The sequence below is a fragment of the Schistocerca americana genome, chromosome 8, assembly GCF_021461395.2.
Source record: "Schistocerca americana isolate TAMUIC-IGC-003095 chromosome 8, iqSchAmer2.1, whole genome shotgun sequence".
NCBI classification, from domain to species: Eukaryota; Metazoa; Arthropoda; class Insecta; order Orthoptera; family Acrididae; genus Schistocerca; species Schistocerca americana.
Genome location: NC_060126.1, coordinates 93,900,065 through 93,916,803, shown reverse-complemented (window position 1 = coordinate 93,916,803; position 16,739 = coordinate 93,900,065). Strand labels below are relative to the sequence as shown.

Here is a 16,739-nt window from a genome sequence, read left to right as displayed (position 1 = left end):
CAGTTTTAACGTGCCAGGAAGTTTCAATATTGTGAGATGTTTCGTCTGTGGTCAGTCAACGTAAGAAAGCCACGTTTGCTGCCAAAGGGGTAGCCTAGTGGTAGGCGCCGGCGATGGCACCTATAACTTCAGCGCTCTGTAGCGTCGTTGTATGACGTTTCGGGACACGAGTTCCTATTCTCTATTTGTTTGTCAAGACTCCCTCCACAACCCCACGAAACTTGTCACAACATTTCTGGGACTCCCTGTATATAAATGAATTCGGAAGTTCCATGGTGCATATCATGTAAAATTCTTGCTGTATCGCAGATGTACGCCTACACTGCCACAAATACACATCACATCCAAGTTAAGCAGTCAGTCGGTTCCGCAGCAAAAGACACTTAAACGCTGCCATGATATACGCGATCACCGGACGGAACCCTAAGCGCCAGCAGAAATCTCTGGCTCCACAGATCTCTTCCTTACGCTGGTTACGTCACACGAAGCAAGACCGACTGTATCCCGACACCGAGGGATGTACTTAGGCCTCGAATGTGCCTCGAGAGGCCAGATCAGTCCGAGTGAGATTCCTGGGACAGGCGCCAAATCCGGTCGCATTTCCACAACCAGGACTTCGCTCTTGGCCGGCCGGGGTGGTCCAGCGGTTCTAGGCACTACAGTCTGGAACCGCGCGACCGCTGCGGTCGCAGGTTCGAATCCTGCCTCGGGCATGGATGTGTGTGATGCCTTTAGGTTAGTTAGGTTTAAGTAGTTCTAAGTTCTAGGGGAGTGATGACCACAGCAGTTAAGTCCCATAGTGCTCAGAGCCATTTGAACCATTTGAACTTCGCTCTTGGCCCACATAGTTCCGACATGGGAATCAATCAGCCGACTTGTAATATTTCAGTTGTTGTCTGTAAAATCAGCTTTGCTGGACTTAAAAAAAATTATCGGTGTGGATTATGGCTGGTGCCATGAGGTCTTTGATTCGGTACCAAGCACGCAAACTTTAACTCTGAACTCTATGCTTTTCACCAGCTAAAGGTCTTCTACCAGACGTTTTGTTTCTGCTCAAACCAGAAGAATTATGTTGTTCATGGCTGTCTTGAAACTGATTCCCAAGACTGAAGATTATGTTCTGTTTTCTCAAATAAACTTGGTGTTCTTTCTGTACCAGAATCTGCACTTTTCTTTGACCGCCTGCGACAGATACTGTAATGCTATCATTACAGAGAAGTCGAGACCTTAGAAAATTATAGCTAAATGCTGGAACACCTAGGGAGGAGTGGTGATTGGATATCAACATGAACAAATGCAACGTTTTGCGAATTCAGAGATAGAAAGACCCATTACTGTATGATTACGTGATTGCTGAACAATCACAGGAAGCAGTTACTTCTATAAAATATCTATGAGATGCATATGAAGCGATCTGAACTAGAACCATCACATAAAATTAATCGCGTGTAAGGCAGATGCCAGACTGACATTCACTAGGAGATTACTCGGGAATTATAGTTCATCAACAAAGGAAATAGCTGACAAAACACTTGTTCAACAATACTTTGATATTGCTCGTCAACGTGGGAACAATACCAGAGAGGACTGAGAGAAGAAATAGTGGAAATAGAGCAGCATGTTTCGTTACAGCTTCAATTAGTAGACGTGAAAGCGTCACAGAAATGTTCAGTCATCTCCAGTGGCTGGCGTTACAGGAGAGGCGTTCTTGTCACAGTATTACCGAGGATTAAAATTCATACGTGTACTTTCCTAGAAGCGTCTTACAGTATACTACTTTCGACTATGAATATCTCAGAAAAAGGTGATGAAGATAAAACTAGATCAATTAGAGCCTATACAGAGGCTTACCAGCAATCGTTACTCCCGCACACCACACGTGACAGAAACAGGAAGGGGGGACAATTGACAATGGCGTATAAAGTACCCTCCATCACACAGGTGGCGGTGTGTTGCGAACTATAGATGTATACGCAGATGTTGTTGAGGAGTATGCTTTGGCAAACTTAGGTGACAGGTTTCCGTCGATTTCATAGTCGTTGTTCTGTCTTTGGGACAGCTATACAAAGATTAAAATTTTCTACGCACTGTCAGCTGTAATTTATTATCAACTTTTTGGCAATCAGTTTCGACGATACACTTCGTCATCAAAAAGAATGGAACCCAGCATATATCACAATAACCGAAATAATTAAAAATATGTGGTTAATGACATCGTGCAAATAAAATATCCACTAATACTGGGTATGATCGCTCGTACAACATAATTACAAACATAATTTAGTGGTGTGAGGAACATGCACCTCTGCAAATGGTCTATATAGTAGCCAGCAATAAAAATGAAAATACGTGCCCACATACAGCATAGAAGCTAAAATAAAAGACCTAAAGAACAAGGCAAATACAGAGCACATAACCAATCATAACCCTACACAAGTTTGTATGGAAACAAGATAGGAAGAAGAGGACCAACTTGTGACATTAGAATCATCCATCAAAGCTCTGACGCTATTGGATCATGAGATATAAATGGATGTATAGGCATGACTTTATTGTTAAAGCGTCAACACTATTGGAACACAGTTAACTGTGAACTCTACAAGGTGAAAAGCCTCATTTAATGCGCTAGTGAAAACACGTGTGAGTATACGATATAAATTGTCATAAAATAGAATAGGGTCTGAGCAGGTAAACCAATAAGAACCACGCAAGAGTACACGATATATAAAAGTCACAAAATAGGATGCAGCAGAATAATAAAAAAAGGGGATCGTTGTATATTATGTGGCGCATAGTCTTAAAAGGGAAACTAGTGTCGTAAGACTTATGAAAAACGTACCAAGAAAGAAGGGCACATCAATATTACTTTGACATATTACGCACTTAAAATATTAACGGCTCATTTTGGCTATACAGTGGAATTCCTTCACAAGCTTGCGGACATACGTACTATACGATCAAAAGTATCCGGACACCCCCCAAAATATACGTTTTTCATATCAGGTGCATTGTGCTGCCACCTACTGCCAGGTACTCCATTTCAACTACCTCGGCAGTCATTAGACAAAGTGAGAGAGCAGAATGGGGCGCTCCGCGGAACTCACGGACTTCGAACGTGATGAGGTGATGAGGTGTCACTGACAGCGACCGCCAACTGTTCAAGTGGGTCGCAATGTGTAGTAGGCAGACATCTATACAGACCATCACACAGGAATTCCAAACTGCATCAGGATCCACTGCCAGTACTATGACAGATAGGCGGGAGATGAGAAAACTTGGATGTCATGGTTGCTCGTAAGCCACACATCACGCCGGTAAATGCCAAACGACGCCTCGCTTGGTGTAAGGAGCGTAAACATTGGACGACTGAACAGTGGAGCGACGAATCACGGTACACAATGTGGCGATCCGATGGCAGGGTGTGGGTATGCTGAATGCCCGGTGAACGTCATCTGCCAGCGTGTGTAGTGCCAACAGTAAAATTCGGAGGCGGTGGTTTCATGGCGCGGTTGTGTTTTTCAAGGAAGGGGCTTGCACCCCTTGTTGTTTTGCGAGGCACTATCACAGCACAGGCCTACATTGATGTTTTAAGCACCCTCTTACTTCCAACTGTTGAAGAGCAATTCGGGGATGACGATTGCATCTTTCAACATTATCGAACACCTCTTGATAAGGCATAGCCTGTGGCGGAGTGGTTACAGGACAATCCCATCCTTGTAATGAGCTGGCCTGCGCAGAGTCCTGACATGATTCCTATAGAATACCTGTGGGATGTTTTGTAAAGCCGAATTCATGCCAGGCCACACTGTCCAGCATTCCGTGAAGAATGGGCTGCCATTCCCCAAGAAACATTCCAGCACCTGATTGAGCGTATTCCTGCGAGAGTGGAAGCTGTCATCAAGGCTAATGGTGGGCCAACACCATACTGAATTCCATCATTACCGATGGAGGGCGCCACGAACTTTTAAGTCATTTTCTGCCAGGTTTCCGGATACTTTTGACCACACAGTGTATGACAGTAGTGGACTAACTACCCAATGCATTACCAACTAAAGTGGACTATATGTCGGAGCTCATTAGTAACAGCTCAAGAAATCTGAATAAAACCCATAGACTGGAATCTGCTGTAATAAGGTTATTACAGCTAAAGTACCTTTCTTATTTCTCCTGGCGTCAGTTGCTCGCGTGCTGTTTCACTCCCGATACGCCCTGGACTCCTGCTCCAGTGCCAATTAACTTTATTTGGGTTGACGATCTCTATCACCACTCACATGACTGGACACCAGCTCACGGTCCCGTCTCAAGTCTGCTTGCTTCACAAAATCAAAGTCGATAATTAAGTGGGCTAGTTCGCCAAAGATTAGCGGATTCTGTGAAAACACAACACACGAGCAATCCTTCCGATTAAGCCCTTGTAAAATTGTGACCCCATTCTCCAGTATAGCAAAATGCACTTCAAAAGCGAGAGCGGCAGAGGGAACCTCTCGTATAGGATGGGGCTTGTAAAGGGGCCCAGGGAACAGACTTCCAGTGTGCACAGAAACACAGAAGATGAAAGGAAATACAGTACTTAAACTGACTACAGCAAATGTTGGCACTTTTGGGCCCTGATCAGCAAGTTGTTGAGGGCGGATCGAAGCTGGATTGCTGGGATTGCTGGGATTGCTTCAGTCTCACTCGAAACGTCCTGCTGCAGTTCTTGAAGACAGTGTTGTTGCAATATATCTTAGACTTGAGGGCACCCTACACAGAGTAATCGCATACTGACTTATCAGGTGGTCTGGGTGGTAAGCTTGGGCCGCAAGCAGACTGACCTCTGCTCTGTCAGGAGTGAAGATTGTGTAAATGTACGTCAAAGTTCGGCCGGCTGTATAGGCAATTGGTTCATCCTGTTGGAAGTAACTGTAGGTCTTTCCCCCCTCCGTTAACGCTGACACAGATTTACGTCTAATCGTATCAATTCGTCCAAGTCACTTATTTGCCCCACTCGGTATATATTCCTCCATGGTGCACGTGAACGTAGAACCCGAAAGAAGTACTCATTAACCAACTCATTTTCAGTTATGGCCGATAACCTCCCTCTTAAGACCTGGGTTTGCAAATCACGAAACAGCCTTGTTGCGCCAGTACATCTCCCACCCTTTCGGCTAAGGAAATCCTTCACAGTCGGAAAAGTAATTGGAGAACAGTCTCTCAACCTATCCTTAACACTTTCACCTCTTTTTCCAAGTCAACGGAGAACAAAAAAAATACGGAACTGCTGCACAGCATCTGTAGCAAGATACTCCACCCTGCGCAACACGCTTAAGAGAGTGTTTGCCAGCTTAGCGAAATTACATGATCTAATCACGTTAGAATTTCCCATACTGCGAGAGGCGCTAGCGTTGTCTATTGACACATGATTTTCGTCCTCATATACCCCGATGCTTCCAGCCCATCCTAAAGTGCTTAACTGCCCAGCGTGTCCATATGGACACAACTAAAATACTCACTTAATAAACATAAAGTGAACCGATGGATGAAAACTTGCCTAAAATGAAACTCTCAATAAACTTATTTAGATTTGCTGCGAACAGATTCTTCATAAAACAACAAAAAATGGTTCAAATGGCTCTGAGCACTATGGGACTCAACTTCTGTGGTCATTAGTCCCCTAGAACTTAGAACTAGTTAAACCTAACTAACCTATGGACATCACACACATCCATGCCCGAGGCAGGATTCGAACCTGCGACCGTAGCGGTCTCGCGGTTCCAGACTGCAGCGCCTAGAAACGCACGGCCAATAAAACAACACTTACTTCAGATCAATATACTGAATGCTGTTGTCAAAGCACTATTTACAATACAGAATGTTGCAAACTCAATGGGAATAGTAACAAAGAAATGCTAACACAGTAAATATAGAATTATGCACCTATCTGACAAGAATACATGACTACCAACTATAAAATTGATTGTAAGCTGACAGTGAAGGAAGATCAAAGATCAAAGCTACTCAACAATTGTGTCCATATGGACACCCCGGAAACTTACGGGTTAAAACCAAGTATATCCTATATGAGTGGTGGAAACAGAACTTTTGCTGCAGAAGCAAGGTTCTGAAACAGTAACTTAAATTAATCTACGCTAATGATGATCTTCAACTAGCTTCTCCCTTTTTGTCTCGGCTCACAAAGCTTTGTTTGGTGATGAATTAGCTAATTGCTGACTGCAATTAATATTGCTGAAAATGCAACAAGGCGTGAAATAGTGAGTCGAGATCCACTAATACTTAAGATACAACAGCGATATAAATCATCCTATCCTTGCAGAAAATGTGAAATGAAATATGACTCGTCTGTCTCACATCTTGCCCATAGTTTCCTTCACTTCGTAACCCGGGTACGAATTAGCAAGGAATTTTCTCCTTATCGTTTGGCATCCAGCATAGCCTTTCGTAGTCAATCTACCATCCATTCGCCAGGCTAAATACACCCTTATCCTCTGCACTTACGTAGCAGTCATAATTACGTGTTACAGTTCCTTGATACAGTTGCTCATACTGCTATCTCTCTTAATAATGCCCAACATGAATCTCTCATTTGCTTTTAGAGTAGCTTAAATTTTGCATTTTTGCCATTCAGATGACTGATGTTGTGCCTTCGCGATGCTATTCCAGGGGCACAGGGAGCAACAGAATCAGGTGAAGCCTTGTTGTACCTCAAGTTATATGTATATGACTTTCAGATCCCGGTAAATCTGCCATTTAAACTTGTCATAGTTGAATCGCAATAACAATTGTTTCATATTATCACACGTGCCACTCATGTAAGATGCATGCCCAATGGGAGTCGATGATAACACGTTTCCATTATGCTGTAGCACACATTTGACATTTTGGAGGAGTCGATGATCAACCCCCACTAATCACTTTTGCCCATATCTGTCATTAGTCCGTGCATATCACTACGAAATAGCAAGTTCATTTCACTTTCGAAGAATGGAAGGAATGGAATATGGCGGTTACGGAACGCAGTCACATTTACCATCTTATCAAGATAATTCCAATGTTCAGCTTTACCTTTCGGCAATTTCAGACCCATCACTGGGTCATTAAGTTCACATTGTGTTATTTTGTGAACCTCCATGCACTCACCGTTACACACAAAATCAGGATCTCTTGAAGAACTGGGTTTTGAAAGTGACGGTGCAGCACTTGTCTCACTAATGTCCTCGTCACTAACATGGTCAGGTGCAGCAGGTACAGGCACTGATCGCATGGTCGACGGCATGCTAGGATATGTCAGGGAAGGATTTTCTTTTTCTTTACGAAAGCCATGTGCTAATGGAGCTGTCACACAAAATAACAACCATTCACATGGTTTGATGGTTCACGCCAGATCATGGGTATAGCAAAGCCCATGAAAGATCGTTTACAATTCAAAAATGGTTCAAATGGCTCTGAACACTATGGCACTTAACGTCTGAAGTCATCAGTCCCCTAGAACTTAGAACTACTTAAACCTAACTAACCTAAGAACATCACAAACATCCGTGCCCGAGGCACTATTCGATCCTGCGACCGTAGACTGCAGTGCCTAGAACCGCTCGGCCACGCCGGCCGGCTTTACAGTTCAACCACCAATGAAGACTCAAGGTACAAGATGTGCAGCACACATGAGCAGCCCGGGGCTTGTCCAGAGCCTCTGACTTCATAGTCAAAGTACAGTGTTTACGACTTCCTGATATATGGCGTTAAAGGCCCCCTCTGCAATTTCAGTGCAGCCTGTCCGCAAATGTAGCAAAAATTGTCAGTACAGTAAACGGATTTGCAAAGCATATTGAATCACAGGAATTACAATGACCACATGCATTAACTTCAGTAACACGCCCTTCCAGCACAATAACACAGCTAAGAAAATATATAGATGAAATATGAAATAAATAATATATAAACAATAACACATAAAATAAATAAACAGAATAAGCTAACAAAACATAATTATAATTTATTTCCACGCTGTTTAATTGGAATCGAGAGATAATATGAGTTTTTCACTGTCCTTTTCGTTATCAACGTGGTCGATGGAGTCAACAAACATTTACCTCATTCCAGTTAGATTATCACTTTTGGCTGGCGTACTGGTTTCATCGTCGTCCGCCAACAGACAGCGACGTGGCATAGCTACTAGACAACTATCTGTGTCCACCCTTTAATAGGGGATGCTCACAGTCAGAAGGCTCACTGGATGCAAGCGTGTCAAGGAAGCCTGCAACCATGCCATGGAGACGCGTTCGTGATTCCTATAGGCAAATGAACCAGTGTGCAAGGTGTCAAATTCTGGCCTTGCTAGGAGCGCGGTCACGCAAGTCGGACGTGCTGCATCAGTTGTGCAACGATCCTGGCATCAGTGGTCACGTGAACATTGTTAGACCCGTAGACATGCTTCTGGACGTCCACTTAGCGCAGATGTCCGCCAGGATCGTCGTCTTGTAAGGGCAGCAGTTGCCACTGCTACCACGGCTACCGCAGCGCAGATAAAAGACTGTTGCAAACTATTAGGAGTGGGACCATGGGGGCGCACCTCTCTAGCCCGTCTTCTGCTCATACCACAGCACTGAAGTGCACGGCTCGATTGGCGCTGACAGAAGATCACTTGGCAGATTGAATGGCGCGTAGTGGTCGTATACCTGGTGAACACTGTCTCTTACAGGGCATCCTTCCAAGACCCAATGGCCCCATCCGAGGATTTATGGTTCGGGTGCGATAAGCTACAACTCTCGTTCACTTCTGGTGTTTCTGGAGGAAACGCTAATCACCAAGTGATAGGTGCAAAATGTTGTCAGTCTCGGTCTTTTTCCATCGGTAAGGTGATGAGTTGGTCCAAACGGTTAATGCTTGCCCAAACACTTCCCATGAAATTCAGTGTGCTATGCAAGACTTGCATCAACCTCCCTGGTCAACTTAATCTTCAGAAACTTCCTGGCAGATTAAAACTGTGTGCCGGACCGAGACTCGAACTCGGGACCTTGGCCTTTGGCGGGAAAGTGCTCTACCAAGCAGGACTCACGCGCCGTTCTCACAGCTTCACTTCTGCTAGTACCTCGCCTCCTACCTTCCAAACTTTACAAAGCTCTCCTGTGGAACGTTGCAGAGCTAGCACTCCTGAAAGAAAGGATACTGCGGAGACATGGCTTAGCCAAAGCCTGGGGAATGTTTCCAGAATGATATTTTCACTCTGCAGCGGGGTGTGCGCTGATATGAAACTTCCTGGCAGATTAAAACTGTGTGCCGGACCGAGACTAGAGCTCGGGACCTTTGCCTTTCGCAGGCAAGTACTCTACCATCTGAGCTACCCAAGCACGACCCACGCCCCATCCTCACAGCTTTACTTCTGCCACTATCTCGTCTCCTACCTTCCAAACTTTACAGAAGCTCTCCGCGGCAGAGTGAAAAGCTCATTCTGGAAACATCCCCCAGTCTGTGGCTAAGCCACAGTCTCCACAATATCCTTTCTTTCAGGAGTGCTAGTTCTGCAAGGTTGGCAGGAGAGCTTCTGTAAAGTTTGGAAGGTAGGAGACGAGGTACTGGCGGAAGTGAAACTGTGAAGACGGGGCGTGAGTCGTTCTTGGGTAGCTCAGTTGGTAGAGCACTGGCCCGCGAAAGGCAAAGGTCCCGAGTTCGAGTCTCGGTCCGACACACAGTTTTAATCAGCCAAGAAGTTTCATATCAGTGCACACTCCGCTGCAAAGTGAAAATCTCATTCTGGATAATCTTCACACTTGTCTCCAGTCGAGTACGTCTGGGATATTATGGAACAAGAAGTAGCTGGTGGACCTCGTCAGCTATCAACTCTTACGTGAAGCAAGACGCAAGACGCAAAAAAAAAAAAAAAAAAAAAAAAAAAAAAAAAAAAAAAAAAAAAAGTGTGTGAAATATTATGGGACTAAATTGCTAAGGTCATTAGTCCCTAAGTTTACACACTACTTAACCTAAATTAAACTAAGGACAAACACACACATCCATGCCCGAGGGAGGACTCGAACCTCCGCCGGGACGAGCCGCACAGTCCATGACTACAGCGCCAGAGACCGCTCGGCTAATCCCGCGCGGCAGCATGACGCATTCTAGGATCCCAGGACGGTATTCGCGGCTGCACGCAAGAATCAGCAACTGCTTTGCCATTCGTGGAGGCTACAGCATGTACTGACATAGGTATTTCAACATGGATCAATACCTGGTACCTCAGAACTGCTTGTGCTATTGTGGTTGAGCGGTTCTAGGCGCTTCAGTACCGAACCGCGCTGCTGCTACGGTCGCAGGTTCGAATCCTGCCTGGGGCATGGATATTTGTGATGTCCTTAGGTTAGTTAGGCTTAAGTAGTTCTAAGTCTAGGGCACTGATGACCTCAGATGCTAAGTCCCATAGTACTCAGAGCCATTTGTACCATGTACTCCGTATGCACTGTTGCATCAATAATAATAATTGGAAGCCTGTACAGGGTAATCTAATTTTTTTCTAGCAGTGTATATCATTATAAAGTAGTAGTACATCGTTTAGACAAAGCGTGAATAATGCGGAGACCTGATACCACAAACGCTATTTGTCTGGTGATTGCCCTGTAGTTTCATAATTGCATCGATTTCAATAAGTCCGTACGTGGAAATCAGAAGAGCTTGGGTTTCATGAGATAGCACAGTTTTGTTAATCTCGACTGATTTATGAATCTTAGTTATGTGCTTGAAGATGAATCTAACTTAGAAACTAGTATTGTGTAAACAGGACACCTCAGTTGAAAAAATGAATCCTAATTACTGTTCCATTACACAATGGTTGATCAAACCGTGCGATAGAAGTGTGTTGCTCTGTAACGTAGAACGCCAAAATAAAATTAGTTATATTTAAGGCAGATGCCAGACTTAGATTCATGAGAAGAATGCTACAGAAATTTAATTTTTTCACGAAGTTGTCAGTTTATGGACGATGGAATATCATTTAAGCAGTATTAGGTTGGATAAATAGAAGAAACAGAAAAGATCAAAAACAGAATCTTTTTGTCACATATTAGCTTTGTCATAGCAAGACACCCAGAGAGAAGTTATTTACCACCAACAGAAAATCAAAGCGGGGATCCATGTTGAAATGTGTGTTCTTATAGGACAACTATCCAAGGAGTTCCATCCAATAATATCCAAACAGCAGACTCTGCACACAATTTATTAAATTGCCAATACTAAACTCTTTTAAATAACAACAAATTCATATAATTTACAAAACTTAACAAATGGTTAAAGAGTGAGCTTTATAAAACAATAACGGCGGCTTGCCGCAATAAAATCAAGAACCTTTTACAATAGTGCTTCTTGAGCTTACCCAAAAGACAAAATCCAATAATAAGTTAACTTGGCATTACAATTTAAAATGATTTATATAAAAAACTTTGAGAAAGATATTGGCGCTTGGACCATAAAATGAAAGAAGCGCAACACACAACCAATAAATATAATAACAAAGTAATAATTTGAGACAACCAAAGGGCGAGGGCAACTCCCAACGAATCACAGACGAACGAGCTCTCAACATTTCGGAGCCTTCCCACTAGAAACGGTCCCCGAAATAAACCGCTGAGAGCTCCCCGACATGCCTCCCACAACTGCCCATCACTTACGCACTTTGGTTATGTTCTAACACATCGAATGCCAAACGTACCATACATGAACTCAACTCCGGGCAGGACTACAGTTGAGCAAATAAATTAGTACCAACATATCGTAACGAGCCACACACACAGCAAAAAGTTCTAACAACACCGTCTCACATCAGAAAAGTTCAGAAACCGCTGCTGGAGCTTCCAGGGGAAAATCTGAAGAGCCAACCGAGCCACACCCTAACCTGGCTGACGACTCCAAAATCCAGCAACTAGTTGTCTCCCGGCCAGAGTATCACAGGACCCCACCGGACCTCCACATCAGACAGGTAGAAAGAACAAGTACGCCGACTCCAATTAATCACCACCGCATGGCCAGCACAGCGGCGAGTCGCCTCCCCCCCAGACCACTATGCTCATATTGCGAGGCACAACAACCTTAGCGCTAGTCACTAGCAGGTCAGGCAGAGCGAACTTCTCATTCCGTGCAATACCCGCAAAACCCATCTACCCCCTCGCTTTCCGCCGGCCACCGCAAACACACGGCAGCGACATCGTAACAAATCGCCACCGGAGCGCCACCCGCACCGGAACAACGAACTATAATCGATTACAGTGCGCGCTCTGAACAAGATCACAGAATAGCGGCGCGCGCCATATCGCATGTATTACGGAAATAACTGGTGTCAAAATTCCGAGATACATTTAAGGAGTCGGCCGGAGTGGCCGAGCAGTTCTAGGCGCTACAGTCTGGTACCGCGTGGCCACTACGGTCGCAGGTTCGAATCCTGCCACGGGCATGGGTGTGTGTGATGTACTTACATTAGTTAGGTTTAAGTAGTTCTAAGTTCTAGGGGACTGATGACCTGAGGTGTTGAGTCCCATAGTGCTCAGAGCCATTTGAACCATTTTTGAACATTTAAGGAGAACGAGGATAAAATCAGATAAATTGTAGCTGACAGCATATCAAGAGGTCAGGGTGACGTTGGGAGATAATAGCGGAGATAAGGTGAACACTCGACAAAAGGTATGGTATCGGATTGATCCCTAGCATAGCCTGACAACATTTATTCCACGCTTAATACAAGTAACTGTGAAGACAGGTAAAAAGTGCTTTGCGATTGATTTAGTTATCGTAGTTCCCAGTGCACTCTGTGGCATCAGCCAATGGTGGCCTGCGGTCGTTCCTTGGGGATTCTTGGAGAGTGATATCACTGACTTCACCCTGAAACAGTGTTACGCAATATTTTCAACTAGCAGCAACACGTGCTCACATGTCAGACACAAACAGTAAGCAGAAAAAGGTCATGGGACGGCAGTAAACACTGGGACCTAGAGACAACATCCAAACGGGTCACAGCGGCCGCAGCAGCTGTGGTGACGTCAGATACACAAGAAACTGAGGCAGCGGACGAACTTAGAAACAAAAACTAGCACAGTGATACACGGCCGTAAAGTAGGGATGCTGCATTTTTAGCACAGTACTGGGCCCACTGTCTGAGGAGTGGGCAGCGCCAGAGTTCAGTACGCCATGAAGAGCTCGGGCAGGGCTTGCAACTTCCTGCTGCCGACGATGGCGGCAGTGTCCAGCGGCCGCAACGCTGGAGACTACTTCGAGGAGGAGCAGTTCCAGTATTCTAGGGCCGAAGATGCCGTCGTGTTTTTCGTGGCCAATGTCCCGCCCTTCATTTGTGAGCCAGACAAGGATCACGAGTGCGACCTGGAAGGCCTCTTAGAGGCCGGGTTTTGTCTCAGTCTGCCACGAGGGTACTCTCCCTACAAATGCTCGTTCGAAGGAAACGCAACGATAGACAGTAATTTCAACCTAATCCGAAACAGTGCACCGCGTCTTTTCGATTTCAGCGAGGGACGTCGCGTAAATTTTAGGGGATATAGCATGTACTGCACTAGTGATTCACCGTTACCAGACGAATATTTCCCTCTGAGAGTAAAGCGCCCTCATGAGGACCATCCAGTGAAAATGTCTTCTGCATTACGACAGAGGAATACTGTACCTCAGGTTTCCAGGATACCCGACCATCTATTGACAAATTTTTGCTGAAGGAGAGAGTTACCAATCTGACGGGCGTTATCATTTTAACCTGCCGGGTATCGCCGATAACCCACTCAAATGCGCGTTCCGTGTGTATTCAGAAGTGCCTCTACCGGGCACGCACACAGAGGAACGGCTGTACCGGTCTCTGATTAGCGGACTCCCCACTCGGGAGGATGGCGCGCGCCCGCGTGCCGTATGCTCCCGCCAAGCTACGTCTAATGGAACGGCGCGCTTTGAGCTGCTGTTGCTGAATGACGTCACTTACTACTGCAGTTACCCCGACGCTGCTTTTCGCTATCCCGTAAGCGTGAGACTTAATGTTTCTTATTTTCGCTCTCTCCCCCCATTATCTCTGAGTTCTCACGTCGAGCAGCAGCTATATTGTTGAAGGAGTCCGCCAGTTTGAAAAAAAAAACCGTCTCTGCATTTGCGTTTATTCAGTTTGCGAATCAAATGGTTGAAATGGCTCTTAGCACTAAGGGACTTAACTTCTGAGGTCATCAGTCCCCTAGACTTAGAACTACTTAAACCTAACTAACCTAAAGACATCACACACATCCATGCCCCAGGCAGGATTCGAACCTGCGACCGTAGCAGTCGCGCGGTTCCAGACTGTAGCACCTAGAACCGCTCGGCCACTCCGGCCGGCGTTTGCGAATCGAATCCGGATATCATTTATTCCATAACCTGTAACCATATCCATTTGGCTCTCGGAGCACGCGTACTTGATTGACATCAATTCTCACTGGCCATTACAGCGTTCCTTACCAGCGTCTGAAATATTGCGAGGACGCATTTTCCCATCGCGGAAGTAGCCCCACTGCAAAGGAACTCTGGCAGCAGGGACCCTGAAACACTGTACACACTTCTTGAAATGGAGCCCTTTCGCCTATCACACGCTACTACTCGATCACATCCAATTAATACTTTTACTAGTAATTATATATGACGGTAGTATCTGCTCCCGAAAGAACAGTTACCGTCGATGACCATGCAGCTTTGCTAGAAATGAAATGATAACTAAATTGACACCCTAGCTGCAAGCAGGCGTTGATACACTTCATTGGGGACATGTTGAAAATGTGTGCCCCGACCGGGATTCGAACCCGGGATCTCCTGCTTACATGGCAGACGCTCTATCCATCTGAGCCATCGCGGGGACAGAGGATAGTGCGTCTGCAGGGACTTATCCCTTGCACGCTCCCCGTGAGATCCACATTCCCAACATGTCCACACCACTACATTTGTAGTGCGCCTAATAGATGTTTGCCCATCATACTCATTACTCGTGGCAGATTAATCTACCAAGTCCCGTACGAGTTCGGCATAGCGTGTGCGTTCGCACAAGAAAGTCAAGGGCCGGGAACCCATATTTTTTGTGGTGTCACCGCCAGACACCACACTTGCTAGGTGGTAGCTTAAATCGGCCGCGGTCTATTTAGTACATGTCGGACCCGCGTGTCGCCACTGTGTGATCGCAGACCGAGCGCCACCACAAGGCAGGTCTCGAGATACGGAATAGCACTCGCCCCAGTTGTACGACGACTTTGCTAGCGACTACACTGACGAAGCCTTTCTCTCATTTGCCGAGAGACAGTTAGAATAGCCTTCAGCTAAGTCCATGGCTACGACCTAGCAAGGCGCCATTAACTATTTTAAGATAGAGTCTCACTTGTATCATCAAGGAATGCTGTATTCACATGAAGGATTAAAAGTTAAGTATTAAAGCAGCTACGTACTTTTCTTGCTACCATTCGTTACGTATCCTGTTTCAGACCTCTATCTAGCCTACGTGAGATTACGCGTGCCTTTCGGCTACTTCAGTGTGGCGTAGCTGTCTTGTTACACCACAACATTTTTAACTATATATGACGGTAGTATCTGATCCCGAAAGAACAGTTACCGTCGATGACCATGCAGCTTTGCTAGAAAAGACCTTCTTGTGCGAACGCACACGCTATGCCCGAACTCGTACGGGACTTGGTAGATTAATCTGCCACGAGTAATGAGTATGATGGGCAAACATCTATTAGGCGCACTACGAACGTAGTGTTGTTGACATGTTGGGAATGTGGATCTCACGGGGGGCGTGCAAGCGATAAGTCCCTGCAGACGCACTATCCTCCGTGCCCGCAATAGCTCAGATGGATGCCGGCACGGTAGCTCAGCGTGTTCGGTCAGAGGGTTACATGCCCTCTGTAATAAAAAAACTGAGTCAATCGATCAACAACGAACATAAATGGATGTCTTACGGCGTCCGCCCCGAGCAGACACAACGAACAAAACCGAACAAAATGAGATTTAAAAAAAAAAAAAAAAAAAAAAAAGATGGATAGAGCGTCTGCCTTGTAAGCAGGAGATCCCGGGTTCGAGTCCTGTTCGGGGCACACATTTTGAACACGTCCCCAAGAAAGTGTATCAACGCCTGCTTGCAGCTAGGGTCTCTATTTAATTATCATTTCATTTCTAGCAAAGCTGCATGGTCATCGACGGTAACTGTTCTTTCGGGAACAGATACTACCGTCATATATAGTTAAAAATATGGGTTCCCGGCCTTTGACCTTCTTGTGCGAACGCACACGGTATGCCCGAACTCGTACGGGACTTGGTAGATCAATCTGCCACGAGTAATGAGTATGATGGGCAAACATCTATTAGGCGCACTACGAATGTAGCGGTGTGGACATGTTGGGAATGTGGATCTCACGGGGGACGTGCAAGGGATAAGTCCCTGCAGACGCACTATCCTCTGTGCCCGCGATGGCTCAGATGAATAGAGCGTCTGCCATGTAAGCAGGAGATCCCGGGTTCGAGTCCCGGTCGGAGCACACATTTTCAACATGTCCCCAATGAAGTGTATCAACGCCTGCTTGCAGCTAGGGTGTCAATTTAATTATCATTTCACTTTTACTAGTATTAGTATCTAGTAATTTTTTATTATATTGTTATTGCTAACCACGAACTTTAGCCCACATAACTGATAACAGCGGTGTATTAGAGGCAACAAAAGATGAGCTACTCAAGCACATAGAACGCGGATTTGGACCAAGTTA

General features: G+C 45.4%; 1 non-coding gene across 1 annotated transcript; it reads right to left on the bottom strand.

Moving 5' to 3' along the window:
• Positions 1 to 14,771: 14,771 nt before the first annotated feature.
• Trnat-ugu lies at positions 14,772 to 14,848 on the bottom strand. The gene has a single exon. It is a non-coding gene; the product is annotated as a tRNA-Thr (tRNA).
• Positions 14,849 to 16,739: the final 1,891 nt, after the last annotated feature.